This window comes from Erigeron canadensis, chromosome 2, assembly GCF_010389155.1.
Source record: "Erigeron canadensis isolate Cc75 chromosome 2, C_canadensis_v1, whole genome shotgun sequence".
NCBI classification, from domain to species: domain Eukaryota; kingdom Viridiplantae; phylum Streptophyta; class Magnoliopsida; order Asterales; family Asteraceae; genus Erigeron; species Erigeron canadensis.
In genome coordinates this window covers 233,150-249,137 of record NC_057762.1, presented here as the reverse complement: position 1 = coordinate 249,137, position 15,988 = coordinate 233,150, and the positions used below count along the sequence as shown (strand labels likewise).

Below are 15,988 nucleotides of genomic sequence, written 5' to 3'. Positions count from 1 at the left end.
GGAATGAAAAGAATGTTGTTGTTTTTAAATCTTAATGATCTCTAAGGTGTGAGGATATTTATAGTCTATACCTATACATATGCTAATTATCACATCTAATCCCTCAACCTTAGTGATCATTAAAGTATGACTTAACAACAAGCAAGTCCACTAATCTAAATCACAATTTATCACTATTTGTGGATTTCTAACAAATAATAACATGACCTACTAATAAACATGGATCTACGATGAACAGTAAAAATACACTCCAGCAGTAAACTAACAAACACAATAAAACAGTAAACGTCTACATGATCACATCGATTCCAAACAAGTATCCAGCCCATAGCCTAGCATTATTAATGGAATTACAAAGTCTGAAAATATGAAAGACATAGTTCAAACAAATAAAAGATAAATAGAAAGCTAGATCTAGACCGAGGATGAAGATCGGAAGGCGTTAGAAGCTCCAAAACCTTCTTGGAATCTGCAAAATCGACCTAGGGGTGTTGCTGGGCGGCTAGGGCTGCTGTTTTGACTCTTTCTTTAGGGTTTTGAGGGTTAGTTCGACTTAGATAGGCAGCAGAGTCGGTCTCCTGAACTGGGCTCACCAGCGGCGCTGGTGGGCTCACTAGCGGCGCTGGTGAGTGGGCCTGATGGACCAGCGGCGCTGGTTTGCACCAGCGGTGCTGGGATGCTTGAGGGAGCGGCGCTAGTAGATGACTGGCCAGTGGCGCTGGTGGCTCCTGTAGCACCTCCCGCGTCTTCGTTCAGCTCCGAATCGCTTCCTTGTGTCTTGTAATCATCATAGGCTTCCTTCCTGAGTTACTTGATGCCATTTACCCTCTCTTGCATCTTCTGTGAACCTATATAAACATGTAATTCATTAAGTACCAAAAGTTCCGGAATATTAACTCATTTAGACATATAAATGAAGCCTTTCAATAGGGGTTTTTATTACAATTTGGACGCTAATCATGGGGACTGCAAGAGATTGACTGCGCCGCAGTCGTGAAAAGGGAAAAGGAAGCCGAGGAAAAGGACTGCGCCGCAGTGGAGGTATTCATTGCCACTACGCGTTTCAAGAATGGAAGAAAAATTTGTATGCATGCATGTGACTGCGCCGCAGTAGGATATACCTTGTCCACTGCGCCGCAGTCCAATCCCACGGACAGATTGTGAACAAACCCCACTGCGCCGCAGTGGGGACTGCAAGAGATTGACTGCGCCGCATTCGTGAAAAGGGAAAAGGAAGCCGAGGAAAAGGACTGCGCCGCAGTGGAGGTATTCATTGCAATTACACCGCAGTCACCCGAAAGTCAAAGTCAAAGGCCTCTCACTGCGCTGCAGTGAGGGAAGGCACATCCCACTGCGCCGCAATGGGAGCACGGGATCTGAAGTCCCGGGACGTTTTTCTGCATCAAAATTAGAGGAGTATAAATAGAAAACCATGACCTAAATTCCAATTTATCAAAAATCTTTCTAGGAGTTGTTCTACAAGGGTTCTTCATACTCCAAGCAAGTTTTTCTTAGGCGGATTCATTAAAGATTCACGAGCACCCATCTAGATTGTATTTATTTAATTGTCTTGCAATTTCAATTTCTCAAACGATTGGTACATGATGTTTCTCTTCTATTTTAATTATTATTTTGAATTGATTATGAGTGGCTAAACGTTTAATCATCCACCTTGATGTAACAAGATGAATGATGTAATTGCTATATTTTTAATTCAAAAGAGTTTATTTAATTATCGTTGTTCCGTGATCTTGATGATTTAATTCTTTTTAATTATTAAATATGATATTGGTTGCATATATTTCTTCGTTGGTGGTACCAGTTGAATGTATGTGTGATTTTAAAACGGTTACTTGTCTATGAGTAATTATCACTAGTTCATGGTATGATAGTGAATATCATTTTAAGAAAAGAGTAATTTTGTCAACGTGATTCATAGCGGTTGGTGGCACCACGTTATTGTCACATAGGTGCAATTGATAACTCGATAGTCAATAAAATTAATTGTTGGAAAAAGTTGTCTTTGCTTTGGTGGTACTGGCTTGGTTAATTTAACTAGCAATTAGGTGATTCGGTAATTTGTTCATGGTTGGTGGTACCACGTGAACACCTTAATCTTGTCACGATTATCTTTAAACTCTAAAGAATTTGGTCTTAATTAAATACAATCACATTTGAAGTTGAGTAAAGTCAAGGTGGATGACTTTTATTATTATTGTCTGAGGTTCTCTTTTATTTTATGCAATTTGTTTTTAATTTAAATTTGGCAAAGGAATTTCGAAGCAACACCCGTTTTACAAACCATTTCTTCAAACAACTAGTTAATCCAATCCATGCGAACGAACACGGTCTTACCTCTTAACTATATTACAAACGATCGGGTCCACTGCCCGTGAGTACGTAGTAGTGAGTTTTTAGGTGATTCTAGTTTATAAATTTTTAAGCTCGATTTTGCACATCAAGTTTTTGGCACCACTGCCGGGGATTGTGTGCCGATTTAGTTGTTAACTTAGTGGTTTGATCCTTCCTACGCGTGAGGAAGTGATGTGCGAAATCTAGCTTTAAATTTATAACACGATTTACCGAATAATACTGATAACTACACACTCACAGGCAGTGTACCTGATCGTATGCAGTATAGTGAAAAACTGGTAAGCCGAGATCGTTCGCAAGGACTTAAACAAGCATTTGTAAAAACGTTTAATGATTCAAGTAAAATGGGGGGTTTTTGTGGCCGAATTGCCACGATGCAAATAGTTAGTTGGAAATTAGTAATCCCACAGGATTAATCGAAAAAGAGTTGGTAGTTTATAACAAGAATTTAAAAGTCACCCATCTTGATTTCGCTCAACAGAATGTTAGGATTGCACATTTGATGAAGTTCAAATTCAATTTAGTGATTTAATGACCGAGACTCAAATTAATCGTTAACCCCGTACCCGTCAAGTTAACTACTTATTCGACTCTCTTATATAAACTAGTTTCGTTATTAAGACCGGTACCCCGAGACGCCTTTTTATAACTTCCCTCGTTAAACAATTTTTTTGATCATTTCAGATAACAATTTTGCCTAATCGATTGTACCCAACCGTCAACCCGTCAATTCTTATCAAATATTCACTACCCCCTACCGTACCCGTCATAGAACCAATTGCTTCTAGCAAAGCAATCAAAATAACTTGTACCCAAATCCTAGTCGTCACTAAGAAACAAGCACAAATTATCCGCAATCAATAATTGAATAACAAAGAATTAATAGATTAAGTTCACGACAAAATGTTAAATCAAATCACTTGAATTAATAAATATTGTGCAATCCCTACATAATGTCTCACTCCATCAAGATGGATGAAAAGGTGATTAACCACTCATATTGAAATACAAATAACAAAACAGAATGAAGGAATTCATCGTTACCGAGTACAAAGGATTGAACGGAAATAACGAGGATAATCCAATTGTAATATCAATCTTCAAAGATGAGAAATCTGATCAAAAGTCTCCAAAAATGGGTTATAAAACGGCTGCCAAAATGTAACATAGGGTTTTGGGATGAAAAACAAGCTATTTATATGTTTCCCAAAAATAGTGTGCAGATGTCGACATAAGCTGCTGCGCAGCTTATAAGCTGCTGCGCAGCTCCCTTCTGACCGCGGTTGACCGTTTGACTTTCATTGACTTCGCTGGAAACTCACTAGGCAGGCTGCTGCGCAGCTTACTAAGCTGCTGCGCAGCTATAGTTCACTGTTTTACAGCTGCTGCGCAGCTCGTCTTGATTCCAGGTTTGACTTCCGTTGACTTTTACCAAACTTCATCCAAACGACTCGGAAATCAAACGTAAACACTTATTTCACCCCAAGAATGTCGTTTTCTTCCAAAATACGCTCAAGTATCTGCTACTAACCTGAAACACTAACAAATACCATAAACGCAACAAATGTATACAAAACGACTCATTAAACATGCTAACTTAACTATATAAACCGTAGGAAATGGGTATAAAATACGACATATCAAATCCCCCCACACTTAAGCTTTGCTTGTCCTCAAGCAAATCCAAATTTTAAATGAAACATTCCTTGACAATCACATTATCAACCAAGTGACAAGTATCAAAAAGCAGCAACACCAAGCATGTCAATTGACAGAGGGCGGGTGAAGCAGTTTTTAATCTTAAATGAAAACTCGAAATGTTTGACAATACCTGAACAATCCGTAAGCCACGATAACCAACTAAGCATACATGAAACAAACGATCCTACCAATATCATTCTACTCCAATAACTTACTTTCGGGGTTGAATATATGAAGAATCACTCATAGCTCAGTTGTGATGTATACTTTTTACCATAGGCTTGATCTCGGATCGTCACTTCACCATTAAGGCGCAAGGATCAAGTACATTGTCGAAATAGGCATAAAGGGTGATTGTATATTCAAACTAAGGCTATGTATTTACGGGTATTTACAATGGAAATGGGAAGTTATAGGTTACAAGTAAATGAAAAGAAACAAAAGTATAAGGTATATGTTAGAGATGTACAGAATAGTCTAACCAAACCCAAACCATTGATTGCCAACACACCACCAACCTATAAGGTGCTATCCCGCGAACACACCTTTAAGTATCACGCAAAACCCGACACCATAGTGGTGTATCAACCTCAAACAACTTATTATCAGCTAAATCTTCCATAGATAATGATACAACAACTTATTATTCTTTTGAACCATTTTTTTACTCTACTAGTAAATACTCTCTTCCAACAATTAACATGTCTATAACTCTTCACTTTCTTTATTTGAACAATTCAAGACAATCTTCAATAACTTAACCCGTTTTTGTATTCTCAAAGACAAGAACATTCCACAAATCAACCCAATAAGAATCTCCCAAACCATTCAAACAACCATGACAATCAATGGCCCCCAGATTAGACTAACGGTATAGTAAAGTGTAATTAGGTGAAGTTTACATGACAAGGGTGAAAAGCTAAATTACCAGGAATGTATATGTGTATAAGATTATCTGAAGCTTCAAAGAAAAGGGAAAATGTGTATATATGCAAGTATAGGTATGTGTATAAGGTTGTATAGGTGATTATAGAGATACAAAAGAAAAGAAAAAGAAACGAAAGAAAGAAAAAGTAAGGTCAAACCTAAATGCCCATTCATCATCCAATGTACTTGTCACGATCACCAGGCCAAGTTCTAGAATCAACACATCACCAGCACACTCTTATCGAGAAGAGAACCCGGAAATGGCTTAGAAATACCTCAAACACGCACATCCTAGTGCAAGGCATCAAAAATGAATACCCTTACTCCCGAATAAATCCAAGAGCCTAAGAGAGGGACGTATTTACGAGGCAAACAAACCAAAACCGCCACTTGAACAACTATATGTGACAGGATGAAATCTCACAATTTGGTGTTTTGGGTGTATATAAGCATGCAAGTAATGTTATCAATCCCGAAGGATAGCCAAATAACCGTTCAAGACACACTTCGCCAATTAAAAATTTCTTTTGTCAAGGAAAATTTGGTAGTAAAATTGCTTAATAAATAATGAGCTTAAGTGTCAAAAGCAATTCACCACGAGGACAAGTTCAAGTCAAGTTTAAAATCATATTAACTTCTATTATTCCGCCACATTGATAGCACCAGTTTCAAACATGCACATCACAGTTAAGAGTTCAAAATAGAAACTCATACCCCTAGATAAAATCCAAAGGCCTACGAGAGGGACATATCAACAAAACCGATAGAAATCAAAATGACAAAACAACAAAAGTGATATACCCGGTAGCTTAAACCTATTTGCCACCCCCCCCCCCCACACTTAAGATGGACAATGCCCTCAATGTCCAGATCGATCAAACAACAGGAAATAGGGTAAGCGACAAAGCAAGAATAAGAACACATACCGGAATAGCAAAACGAAAGGTGCGAGAGTTATGTGTGCAACAAACATACCAATCACATATGGCGCTGAACTTACTGCCAGCATATACATATCAAAACCTTGAACGGCTGCCACACATAAACACAGCACAAGCAACAGAATAATCATAATAGAGTTAAGCATGCCATCAACCTACCCTAATTAGTAAATGGAAATGGAATTAAAATACGATGTCCACCAAGAAAATAAAATAAAGTACGGAAAATGGAAATGTTCACATAATGGATACAAGCATCGTCAGCCCAAAAGTAGATCACTGGGGTGGATGAGGTGGGTACGGACGGTAACCAGGAATGTTACCAACATCAAATAAAGATCCAACAACTTGCTCAGCAAAAGTAGGTTCCGCAGCGCCTGTCTCGCCAGCATCCGTCCCGGCGTAGGTACCTGCATAATGACCAAAACGGACCGGCATATCCGGCCCTAAGTTACCAGGATCGTGGCGAGGAGGCATCTCGAACTGGCGTTCTGGTGGAAAGTAAAAACCGCCACCAACCCGCTGCTGAGGAATAAAAATACTCGGCGGATCATATGCTGGAATGACTGTGGGCGGATGATACTCTTGGCCGGTAAACTGTGCTTCTAGCATAGGCTGATAACGTCGAGAGTCATAAACCACTCTCCCCAAACTAGAACCAATATAGGTCAAATCATCGCCCACTTGATGTCGAAAGTCATCCATCCTTGTCTGGAATCCAGCCATATCATTCTGGAACTGTTGCTGGGATGTCAACATCTGATTAACTAGACCCTGTAGAGGAGAAAGATCGAACGAGCCTTCCGGAGCTACAAATGAAGAAGATGCTCCTGCGGTAGAAGAGGTGGCCCGACGCTTAGGGCGTCGCGTAGGCTCGGGCTGCTGCTCAGGTGCATCAGCCATCTCCTCATCATCATCACTGGCCTCTTGATCATCCTCGTCATCGTCCCCCTGGTCACCTTCATCATAAGCAATCAATTGGTAACGCTCATTCCGGTTCTTTCTCGGCCGAAGCAAACCAAAACGAGCCAGTTCAGTAAAGGTAAAAGCTTTCATAAGTTTCCAATTCAGATTAAAGCCTACGTTTGCCCGATCATCTTCCAGCTGAAAATGTTGAACAATTTTTGTGACAAAGTGGCCACAAACCAACCCCGAGTCCTTCACCCCCTTTGTTCCCATGTGCTTAGCAAGCACATACGGAGGACAAGCTGTCATCACATGATTTCCCTCGTGCAAAATCCTCATTAACCACAAATCCTCAACATACAATTTGTCCGGGTGGTGTGTCCGCTGGACAAAAAAGTGAACAAGCATCTTAGGAAGCAATCTCAAAAGAGGTGATTTAATTGTGTTTGCCCCACAAACTGATTTCCAAGTCTTACCGCCAGAGATGCGAGTATAATAGTCTCGCGAATCCCCCGATCCCTGAGGAAACCCAGTAGTGGTCCTAGCAGCATGCTTCAAAAGGTTACAGAAAAAAGGATCATCTAGCATTTCCTGAGTATACATCCCCGTGCACACCCCAAATTCAGCAATGGTCATATGCCTGTTTAAACCCCCACACCTAAAATGAATCACCTCACCTTCAAACACACTCTTTACTGAATCAATGTCATCAACAGAGATGGTAGAGTAGAACTCCAAACACCATTCCTTATATACTTTCTCCCTATTACTAAAGATATCAAACCACATACTAAAATCTCGATCGATTCGATTCCCATCAGAATCGGTTCCCCCATGCTTAAGAGTAAAGAAATTATTGATCTCAGTCCTCACGTCTAAACTTCTCAGCATACTGCTTTCCATGAACTTAGGCTCAGTAATGTCCTTATTGTACAAGGTAGCCAAACGATTGGTACATTTATTCTTGTTCTCTGGAGTTAGATGTGGAAATCGAAGCCACGGATGGGCTGGAACGCCCATAGCGACAGCCGCGGGGGTAAGCTCAACAGTAGGTGTGGCGGGAGGTGCAGTGGCGGACGAAACACGAGAACCCCCTCGGCCGGAGCGGCTAGAAGTAGCGGCATCCTACACAAACAAGAAAACATCAAAACAATCAACCCCAAATATAACTTAAACGTATATGAAGTAAAATGAGGTCAGGTGATGAAACAGAGCAGCTGCGGCGCAGCCAACCGAACTGCGGCGCAGCTTGGCGTTTCTGGATGATAGTTGCGGCGCAGCTTTGGGTTTCTGTTCGAGAGCTGCGGCGCAGCTTGGCTGTTTTGAAGCCTGGAACGACTAGATGCAAGCAACAGTTAGGTGAACAACAAAGCCTCTCCACATTCAAATCCTAATTTCAATTTTAGGGTTTATCTTCACTTAAGAGTAACAAACTTTTGAATCAAGCCCTAACTAGATTAACTAGTTCCATGAAGTTTCAATATCAAAGTACAACTAATTACTCCTTGTTCTTAATCTTCTCAACAGTAAATTTGATATTTTTAAGAATCTAATAAAACTAATAATGCCCAGAACATTATAGATTTAATGATTTAGAATTTAAAAATAGGAGAGAAACAAAAAAAACATACCTTCCCTGTTCTAGTCATGTTGCAAGATTAAAAGAACAAAAGAGATTGAAGTAGGAGGTGGCTATGGCCGATCGAGAGAGAGGGAAAAGAAAAAGGAAACTCAGAGAATTAATATGTGTGTGAAGAAAAACATCCCCACAATCTTATTTATTGACTAAAAATTAAAATAAAAAAAAAAATTTGACTGTGTTGGACTGACAAGCTGCGGCGCAGCCTCCTAGCTGCTGCGCAGTTTTCAAACAGAAGGGTTAAGCTGCGGCGCAGCTTCCTAGCTGCGGCGCAGTTTTCAAACAGAAGGGTCTAGCTGCGGCGCAGCTTGAGGACTGCGGCGCACCCCCTTTTTTTTTTTTTTTTTTTTTTTTTAGATTTTCTGGTTTTCTCAAAACGACACAAGTTGTATGACAACAACATACCTGTCGAACAACTTAAACGACTTACCGAAAGGAGTGTCAGCGGACTCTACCTGCAAGTTCTTATTAAAACACAATACCAAAGATAAATAAACAAAATAACCACAAATAAGAGAACGAGAAGCACGGGTTGCCTCCCGCGAAGCGCTTAATTTATTTACGAGTCGCTAGCTAGACTCGAAGCTCTTCTTCATTGCTTCATGTCGAAAAAGGGAAGCTCGTCAACGACGACTCCCACAATTTCTTCCTCCTCATGGTAAAACTTTAACCTGTGACCATTTACAATAAAAGAAGTGCCATCCGATTTAAACAATTCCACATAACCAGATGGATAGACATGTTTGATCACAAGGGGCCGGTCCACCTAGATGTCAACTTGGGTTGCTTGAACTTGTACTTAGAAAGGAACAACAAAACCTTATCTCCGACTTTAAAATCCTTCGTTCTAAGCCTACGGTCATGCCACACTTTAGTTCGTTCCTTGTACAACAAGGAGTTATCATAAGCATACAACCTGAGTTCATCTAGTTCATTTAATTGCATAGATCTCAACTCACCAGCCTCAACTAGGTCCATGTTACAATTCTTGAGCGCCCAAAAGGCTTTATGCTCAATTTCGATAGGTAGATGACAAGTCTTGCCATAAAGCAACCGAAATGGGGTAGTCCCAATTGGTGTCTTGTAGGCGGTCCTAAATGCCCATAGAGCATCATCAAGCTTGGTGGACTAAGACTTCGGATTATCTCCTACGGTCTTCTCAAGAATTCTCTTTAGTGCCCGATTCGTGTTTTCCACTTGGCCACTCGTTTGCGGGTGGTATGAGGTTGAAAAACGGTGATTTACACCGTACCTCTTAAGCACCTTAGCGAGTTGGTGATTCGCGAAATGACTTCCGCGGTCACTGATTAAGGCCTTAGGCACACCAAACCTACAGAAAAGCTTTTTCAAGAAATGAATGACCACACGTGCATCATTCGTTGGTAAGGCTTGCGCCTCGGCCCACTTTGAAACATAATCAACGGCAACAAGGATATATAAATTCCTATTCGATGGAGAAAAGGTCCCATAAAGTCTATGCCCCAAACATCAAAAACTTCACATACCTGAATAAAGTTTTGCGGCATTTCATCTCGTTTGGAAATATTACCTTGCCGTTGACACACATCACAAACCTCTACCAAGGTTTGTGCTTCCTTGAACACGGTTGGCCAAAAGAAACCAGCATCATAAACTTTCTTACCAGTGACGGATGCTCCATAGTGTCCCCCAGTTGGCCCATGGTGACAAGCATCGAGAATCTGGCGTGTCTCATTATCGGCTACACATCTCCTTATCATCCCATCTGCACAAATTTTAAACAAAAATGGATTTTCCCAAAAGTAATGTTTGGCCTCGGTATGAAGTTTCCTCCGTTCTTGCTTTGACATTTCTTCTGGAATTACACCTGAACTGAGATAGTTAGCAATATCGGCGAACCAAGGACCTGTTTCAATCTTCATCAAAAACTCATCAGGAAAATCATCATTAATATCATGCTCTTGTAACTCCTCACGGTGAGGGTTTTCGAGCCTACTAAGATGGTCAGCTGCCACATTCTCTGCTCCCTTTTTGTCTTTAATTTCAATGTCGAATTCTTGCAAAAGCAAGACCCAACGAATCAAACGAGGCTTAGCATCTTGTTTCGTGAACAAGTACCTTAGGGCAGAGTGGTCAGTGTAGACAATTGTCTTGTTAAGGACCAAGTAGGGACGGAATTTATCAAAAGCATACACCACAGCTAACAACTCTTTCTCAGTGACAGTGTAATTCTGTTGAGCTGGGTTCAAAGTCTTGCTAGCATACGAAATAGGGCGGAAATGCTTATCCCCCCTTTGGCCTAAAACGGCCCCTAAGGCATAATCGCTAGCGTCACACATCAACTCGAATGGTAAGGACCAATCGGGTGGAGTCATAATGGGGGAATTGGTCAAACTCTCTTTAAGCAAGTTGAATGCATCAAGACAGTCTTTATCAAAAACAAACGGGACATCCTTCTCTAACAACTTAGTCATGGGTCTAGTGATTTTAGAAAATCTTTAATAAACCTCCGGTAAAACCGGCATGACCAAGGAAGCTTCTAACCGACTTAACATTTGTAGGTGGAGGTAATTTGCTTATTACATCAATTTTAGCTTTGTCTACCTCTAACCCTTCTCTAGAAACTTTATGTCCCAAAACAATACCCTCCTTGACCATAAAATGACATTTCTCCCAATTCAAAACCAAATGTGCCCGCTCACACCTTTCCAACATTTTGTCAAGACTCTTCAAACAACTTTCAAATGAACTACCAAACACAGAAAAATCATCCATAAAGACTTCCATGGAAGTTTCTAGCATATCCTGAAAGATGGCATTCATGCAACGTTGGAAAGTACCGGGTGCATTACAAAGACCGAAGGCATCCTCCTATAGGCATAAGTGCCATAGGGACAAGTAAAGGTGGTCTTTTCTTGGTCTTTCGGGTCTATGGGTATTTGGAAATACCCAGAAAACCCGTCTAAAAAACAGAAATACTCGTTTCCGGCGAGCCGTTCGAGCATTTGGTCAATGAATGGTAAAGGGAAATGATCTTGCGGGTCGCTTCATTCAATTTCCGATAATCGATGCATACCCTCCACCCCGTAACAGTTCTTGTGGGAATTAATTCATTTTTGTCATTTACAACAACAGTCATCCCACCCTTTTTCGGTACACAGTGTACCGGACTTACCCATGAACTATCAGAAATGGGGAATATGATTCCCGCATCTAACAATTTCAAAACCTCTTTTTAACAACATCCTTCATATTTGGATTCAATCTCCGTTGTCTTTGCACAACAGGTTTAACATCATCGACAAAGTTAATTGTGTGCTTACAAAATTCTGGACTTATACCCGGGATGTCGGAAATCTTCCATGCAAAGGCCTTTTTATGGGCCTTCAACACAGTAATAAGTCTAGACTTTTCATCCTCCATCAAAGAAGATGAGATAACAACCGGAAGAAGAGACGTACCTTCCAAATATGCATACTCCAAGTGATCCGGAAGTTGCTTAAGTTCCAAATCGGTGGGAGGACTTTCAACCGATGTAGGAACTCGGATACTTTCACCATTATTGATTTCTTCGAAAGGTTCATCCTCCCGTGGAGTTTCATCAACATCAAGAGCCATGATTTCCTGCATCATTTCTTCTACCCACTCATGCTCTTCTTCACTACAAGCTAACACTGCTTGTCCATCTTCCATATCTAAGTAGTCCATAAGCTCCTTCTCCAAAGCATCTTTCTCTTCAACCACATCGACCCTGAAACACGATTCATCACATGAGTATGGATGCCTAAGAGCTTTATCAACATTAAACATAACCCGGTCATTACCGACACCTAAGGAAATTTCCTTAGCTTTGACTCGGATGATGGCATCCGCGGTCATGAGGAATGGTCGGCCCAAAATTAGAGGCACATTGATGTCCGCCTCCATTTCCAAAATAACAAAATCCACCGGAATATCAAATGACCCACCTTAATCTGCAAATTTTCCGCTATCCCCATGGGATATTGGAAAGATCTATCCGCGAGCCTAATGCTCATACGGGTTGGGGTCAATGCACCCAGAGACAACTTTTTATAAACTGAATAAGGCATTAGATTGATGCTGGCCCCAAGATCGGCCAATGCCTTGTATAACTCAAGACCAAAAGAACAAGAAATAAGAAAACTCCCTGGATCATCAAGCTTAGGAGGTATCTCGTTCTTTATTATTGCTGAAACTTCGGCACTCATGACTGCCGTCTTATCTTCTTGAAGTTTCTTCCTATCCGAAATGAGATCTTTGAGAAACTTTGCATAGTTGGGCATACCTGCAAGGAGATCAACTAATGGAACAGTAATGTTAACATTCTGAATCAGATCAACGAACTTCTTGAAGTTCGCCTTTATCTTCCCTTGCTTCAACCGTTGAGGATAAGGCACCTTCGGTTTGTAAGGCTTCACGGGAGGTGCCTCATCAGTAGGTTTCTCGGCTTTCTTAGATGGAATGGCGGGATTGGCTCCATCTCGATCTCTTCATCAACTGCAACTTCTGGTTCAATCTGCACAAGAGGAGTAACAACATTAGGTGAAACATTTGCAGAGTTATAAGAGTTACCTGCTCTCGTCGTGATTGCGTTGACTTGCTCATTTCTTGCATTCGGATGGTTGTACTTAGCTCCAGATCCTTGGCTGTTTTGTTGAGGTTTCGGGTTCTGCTGAGTGTTGCTCGGTAGGGTACCGGGCTGCCTGCTTGAGTTTCCTAGCCTTTCCAACCTTGCTTCAATATCCTGAAACGTTGCTTGAGTACTCTTCGAACTTTGCTCAAGCTTACTCGCCAACCCATCCAACCTAGTAGTCATAGCATCCCATTGAGAGGCATCTTCTCACTGGTAGCTTTCTGAGCGCCTACCAAATCTTTCATGATGTCTCTCAATTCCGAATTCGCATTTTGTTGACTGTTGAACCTGCTAAACCTGCTTCCAACAAAACCAGAATTATTAGCATTAAATTGGACGAAGGATAAGAAGTACCTGATGACCGATTTTGATAACCGGTACCCTGACTGAAGTTCCCTTGCTGATTTTGGACATAGTTAACTTCCTGAGCTGGCTTATCCGACAATCTTCTGAATAATGCATGTCCCCACAGTAGTCACACCATCAGCAATCACCTTGACATCCCTTTCAATGCTTTTGAATCTCACGTCTTGGTTGTCAAACCTCTCGTTCATCTGCTTCGTGAGGGCTTTGACTTCAGCAACCAAGCTTGATTCTTCACTACTCTCCAACTTTGCTACAGTCTTTCCACTAGTTCTCTTACTTACACCTCATCACGATCGGAGAACTCTTTGGCCATATCATCTAAAATTTTGTATCCTTCAGCTGGGGTGACATTGTTCAAACTACCTCCAAATGCCCCGGCTAATTCCCTTCTAGTTCTCTTTAATAACCCATCATAGAAATTTCAACCACTGCTTCCGTGTTCAAATGTTTCCTGGGCAATTCCTGATCATCTCCTTATATCGTTTCCAGGCATCTACTACATCTTCCCCTGGATCTTGAGTGAATGATCGGATCTTATTCTCCAACTGTCTCTGAGTCCTTATAGAGTAGAACTCATCAATGAACCCAACACGAAGCTCTCCCATGTGGTATACAGATCATCTGGCTGCTCTTTTAACCATGCTTTAGCTCCTCCACATAAAGTGAGTGGAAAAAGCTCAAGCTTCACATTGTCATCTTGGTTCGCGCCATAGTGATAGAACCTACAAATCTTCTCGAACCTTTCCAAATGCCCATATGGATCATTATTCGTTACCCCATCGAACTTCTCCTCCTCCACACTTTTCAAATGACTTCCTTTAATAGAAAAGTTTACTCCGGTGGTTGGAAGGCGAATAGGGTGCCCCTATTTGTGGGGACATTTCTCCTACGGTCACCGTAAAGACGGTTATTGGGGTTTTCCGGCTCTCTATCACCCATTCTCCTGGCTCTGACTGGTTGAGTTGGCTGAGGATTTTCTTTAAGAATCTCGGTTAAATCCTGATGCTCAGTTTTATCCTGATTATCTTCTTCCCTTGAACTATCACCAGTTTTGAACAACTACTACCTTCGGAGAATTAGGACTTAAGTGCACCCCGGACGTTGAACCTTCCTTTGAGTAATATTTATCCAGTCTACGTCCGGTGGTCACGGTTTCGGTGTTTGAAGGCTCCGTGTTGTTTGATCTGATTAAGCGTCGTCTGGCTTTCCCTGGATTAGATTGAGGACTAAGCAAAGGTCTACCAGAGGTTCTTGTGTTCATCAACTACAAAGCACTGCACAAACACCACAAGGAAACGTTAACCGCACCAGAAACTAACAAAATGAAACTGAAACAAAAAAAAATAAAATCTAACTATGAAAACAATTAACTTCCTCACAATTGAATTGCAAGGAGGATCGAATCACAAAACTAACATTACTTAAATTAAGTCCCCGGCAGCGGCGCCAAAAACTTGATGTGCGAAATCTAGCTTAAATTTATAACACGATTTACCGAATAATACTGATTACTACACACTCACAGGCAGTGTACCTGATCGTATGCAGTATAGTGAAAACTGGTAAGCCGAGATCGTTCGCAAGGACTTAAACAAGCATTTGTAAAAACGTTAATGATTCAAGTAAAATGGGGGTTTTTGTGGCCGAATTGCCACGATGCAAATAGTTAGTTGGAAATTAGTAATCCCACAGGATTAATCGAAAAAGAGTTGTAGTTTATAACAAAATTTAAAAGTCACCCATCTTGATTTCGCTCAACAGAATGTAGGATTGCACATTTGATGAAGTTCAAATTCATTTAGTGATTTAATGACCGAGACTCAATTAATCGTTAACCCCGTACCCGTTAAGTTAACTACTTATTCGACTCTCTTATATAAACTAGTTTCGTTATTAAGACCGGTACCCCGACGCTTTTTAAACTTCCCTAGTTAAACAATTGTTTTGATCATTTCAGATAACAATTTTGCCTAATCGATTGTACCCAACCGTCAACCCGTCAATTCTTATCAAATATTCTACACCCCCTCCCCCTACCTACCGTCATAGAACCAATTGCTTCTAGCAAAGCAATCAAAATACTTGTACCCAAATCCTAGTCGTCACTAAGAAACAACACAATTATCCGCAATCAATAATTGAATAACAAAGAATTAATAGATTAAGTTCACGACAAAATGTTAAATCAAATCACTTGAATTAATAAATATTGTGCAATCCCTACATAATGTCTCACTCCCATCAAGATGGATGAAAAGGTGATTAGCCACTCATATTGAAATACAAATACAAAACAAAATGAAGGAATTCATCGTTACCGAGTACAAAGATTGAACGGAAATAACGAGATAATCCAATTGTAATATCAATCTTCCAAGATGAGAAATCTGATCAAAGTCTCAAAAATGTTTATAAACGGCTGCCAAAATGTAACATAGGGTTTTGGGATGAAAAACAGCTATTTATATGTTTCCCAAAATAGTGTGCAGATGTCGACATAAA

The 15,988-nt window shown here is 40.7% G+C and overlaps 1 pseudogene; it reads right to left on the bottom strand.

Moving 5' to 3' along the window:
- LOC122586630 overlaps window positions 1-15,988 on the bottom strand; it is a 218,981-nt pseudogene that overhangs the window by 195,008 nt on the left and 7,985 nt on the right.